A 4,453-nucleotide genomic window follows, 5' to 3' on the forward strand; every position below is an offset into this window, starting at 1 on the left:
TTTATTCATTTGTACTTCGGTGGATAAACTGAATTACCCTTATTGTTTTCATATGCTGGTCTTGTGTTGAAATGTGAAAATCCTCTCCAAGGACGTATGAGACAGTCTTGGTAGAGTGTGTACGAGGAAGTGGACGTAAGGAACCTTGAGGATGGGGGTATGTGAGGCTGTGATGCAACTAGGATCCACTACCTACCTATGTGTGGTGACTATCTCTTGGAGGCTAACCACCTTACTCAACAAGGGATGTTCACAAAGGTCTTGCATGGAAGGTAGCACCGCTATGGTGTGCCTAGAACCATCGAGCCTTTGAGTGAGATATTGGATATTTATGATCATATTATTGCTCTGAGATCAGGCATAGAGATGCTGATCATGCACATTATCTTTGACCGAGCATTAGACACACTCACATGTGGCCTTTTGAGTTATGCATTCCAGTTTGTGGATGGTTATTATTTGTATCATGGAGTAAAATGTGTTAACTTGTCACTATGTTATGGGACATAGTCTTTGGAAAGGTTTTCTTATGCCTAGCAAGTGTAAACAATTGAGTTATTTACGTTGCTCTTATTTCTTGAAAGTTAACTTGGTTGTAGAAATTGATTTTTGAAGCTAGTTCTATGCAATAGAATTTTGTGAAAAAGATGGATTGGTAAAAGAAATTGATCATGATGGCATGTTTTTTTGTCATGTTTTATAGAGTAGTATGGCAATTGTTGCTTACCTCTTTTAATGCTTTAACTTGGTGTAATGAAAGGGAGAAAATTCTTGTTTCTCTGCTATGATTGTGGATAGCTCCTAGAATGTTATGAGAAATGTATGGATTTAGATGTACCGTGCCAATGGGTAATGGCATTCGTAAAGGATTTAGCAATAATATTTCATTTATTTATGGAAATATTTCTATGTGCAATTTGATATTTGTGGAATGAGTTTCAAGGCTTATGCATGTGACATGTTCTCCATCTAGCCTTATGACTTCCAGGAGTAAGTTGGAACCTAGGGGGGAAGAATGTAGTACCCCTGCCCTAATCAATTTCTAATCTCGATTTGACCTTGGTTAGTTTATCATAATATAATGATTATAGTCAGATGTTTGATTTAGTGCATATCGGTTTAAGTGATTTTCGCACCAGTTTTTATGCAAGCTGATTAGTTTTCCTATTTTGTGTTATTATCTCGAGCTAACGCTTTCATTAAGTTTATATATGTATGCATGTATGACTCTTGGTTGTAGGAGATTTTAGGTACAGTGCCGCATGGGTGTGAGGTTCGTCTCCACCTGAAATTGCAAGTTTGAGTGTACCTCTTTAATCCTTAGAGTTGCATTAGGTGGTCGGGAGTTTCTAGTTTGACCATAGTCATGCTCAAGTGAGCATCGTCAGTCATCGTCGGTATTCACTTTTGGTTGGGTTTGCGAGTCGTCTGTCTGGTTGACCTTCTTAGTTTGTGTGTTTGGTGTGTATGGTTAAATTGAGTAATTAATCCTCAATCTTTAATTTGATTAAATATGTGTTGTGCATTAAAGATTTATGGACTAAATTAAACAGGGCTTCTTTATGCGATTATCGTTAAATTGAATTGCTTGATTTAATTGGGGAGCAAGTTCAATTAAATAGTTAATTTTAATGTTAAATTTGTTATGTTTATGCTTATGAAAAGAAAGATTTAAATTTAATTGAAATAGAATTAATTTTATCTTCTTGGCATTTTGGAAATAGAAAGGTTAATTTCAGTTAATTGAGAAAATCAATTTTAAATTTTAAATCAAGTAAATATATTGATATAGTTGGAAAATTATGATTTTTGGGATTTATTTTAAATAAAAATTTTAATTCCAAAAATAAATTTTTGGTCAAACTTCTCCCTTTTAACCTAGATTTTTGGAAAAATACGGGAGGTTGAATTTCATTGGGAAACGATTTTTGGAAAATATTTTTGGGTGGAAAAATTTGGGGGTTTTAGGAGGAGAAGGAAATTCTTGAGCTGGAGAATTGGGCTCTTCTTCAATGTTGTCAGGATTGCTTAACTAGGTAGACCTCTGGTTAATTTCATTGGTTTCTTTGTTTTAAAAAGATTGTTTTGGATGTTGTAGAAATCTAGTTGTAAAGATTAAAATCTCATGTATTTGGGAAAATGAAGGAGTTGTAGTTTAAATTTTGAATTAAAACCCTCCTTGCTTCCTTTCCAAACCTCTAGTTTGCATTTTTTTGTTGGTTGTTCAAATTGGGTTTTCAAAAATCAAAAAAAATTGGGTTTGGTTGTTCTTGAGGAATTCTTGTTTAAACTCCATTGAATTTTTTTTGGATTAAGTTTTAAATTAAAAAAATTCAGTTTGGATTTTGGTAGAAATGAACCTGTGCCCAAATATGGTTTTGATTGAAAAGAAATTTGCTTATCTAGGTCTGGTTATTCAACCAATTTTGATTATTTGTAAATAAATTAAAATAATAAATTTTTCATGTCTCTACTGAGACTATATTTGTTCTCTGTTGCTGTTAATTTTTAAAGTAATTTTTTATTTTAAAAAAAGGGGTTATAATAATAAAAAAATAAATTATTTTTGTTTTACGCGGGATGGGGCAGCCAAGGCTCCACCCCATTCCCACGCCTTAGGGCTGCGAGGGCAAACTAGGTTGTGGAGCCATGGCGTGGCCTCCTCATAGCCGGAGTTGTGTGGAGTCCATGGCATGGACTCCACAGCCCTTCCCTTAGAAGGGGAGCCCACGTGGGGTCCTCCACGTTGGTGGGCCTTTGTTTTATTTTATTTTTTCATTTTTTCTAAACCAAAAAAATATATATTATAACTAAAGTTTTTTTTTTTTCATGTTATAAAATTATATTTTATTTAAAAAGTTTTGATGTTAATTTTATTTATTAAATTATTAATTAATATATATATTTAATTAATGAGTAATTAAAATATATATTAATTAATATTTAATTTGCATTTTTTTTTAATGCTTCCAGGAAGTATCTTAATTGGAAAAGATAAGATAATGTTTATTTGGAAATTTTTTAAAATAAAAAATATTTATTATTTGGTAAATTTTAAATAATATATTATTCAGGAATATATTATTTGAGAGATTAAATGATAATAGGTTATCTGGAAATTTTAGAAATGAGATAATATAGTATTTAAGTGTTTGGAAAATGGAATATTATATCATTGGACATTTTGGAAATTTAAATGATATACTATTGGAAATTAATAATGTATTGTTTGGAAAAATTGATAAGTAGATGATATTTTCATTTAGTAAAATAAATTGTTTAATCTATATCTTTCCTCTGAATTGAGACATAGGCGAGTGGACTATTGGAAATTGTGGTATTGCATTCACCTTGTAATCGTGACTTTTCTGTTAATATATTTTGAAAACTTGGATCATTTAGAAAACTTGATCGACAATTAATGTTTAAATCATTCGGAAAAGATTGTATCTGTTGGTTATTGCCTATACGAGTTTAATTTTTGTATCTGCTTTTGCTTAAGTCATGGAAAGCCTTGCTTTGTTTGATTGGACCCTGTCATATGGTTGATTTGGGTACTTGTTTCAGTCCTCGGTCTCGAGTTGACTGTTATTTTGTTGTGGTGTTGTATTGGTCATATCCTTTATGTGAGTGTCGAATAATGATTCTTGGTTGACCATAGTTGGTCATGTCTCTAGTTAGAGCACCATCAGGAAGTGTACCTCTTTTGAGTCGTGTTTGACCAAATGGTTGTTCCCTTCTTTTTGAAATCCATTTGCTTGACCATGTGTATTCCTTGGTTTCAGAGGTCGCTTGAGTATAGTCTAGTGTCGTATGGGAAAGTGGCTTTTGATTGGGGGTCGCACCCAAAGTGGCTGCTGGGTAACCCATCGAGAGTGAATCTAATAAGTGATAACCTAACAATAGATTAGAATGTTAATCTCTAAGTAAGATAATTGTGCCTCACACATGGGACGAGTGCTAATAAAGACTTGACATGCTGTGAGAAGGTTTAAAATGGCAAATCATCATCCTTGTCTTCATGAGAGGATGTGTGGATCCACATGAGGCTTGGATGGGCCGAAGGTTTGGATTAGGTGGCTAGGGTAACCCAGTATATGGGGCTGGAACCTATGAAGACCTACCATGGTAACCATACCAGGTTGTGTGATGACACTTGTCCCTATGTTCGCTAGTGTGTTGTTGTATTGTCTGATAGGAGCACGTTTGTGGGTCGTCCTATTGTCTATACCCTTGTGAGTACCTGGTTTCATGTTAGACCTTAAGTGGTGATGACTCAGTTTTGTGGATGATTTAATGGACCTTTGTATTAGCTTCGATTATGTTCAGCTAGATCCTTTCCTTTTCAGGGATCGTTTATGTATTTATTGACCGATGTGGTCATTTGTATATTGATTATGTTTCGCCTTGATGGCAGGATTGTAAATTATGAGAACCTCATGTATTCTTAACT

Source organism: Cryptomeria japonica, chromosome 11, assembly GCF_030272615.1.
Source record: "Cryptomeria japonica chromosome 11, Sugi_1.0, whole genome shotgun sequence".
NCBI lineage: Eukaryota > Viridiplantae > Streptophyta > Pinopsida > Cupressales > Cupressaceae > Cryptomeria > Cryptomeria japonica.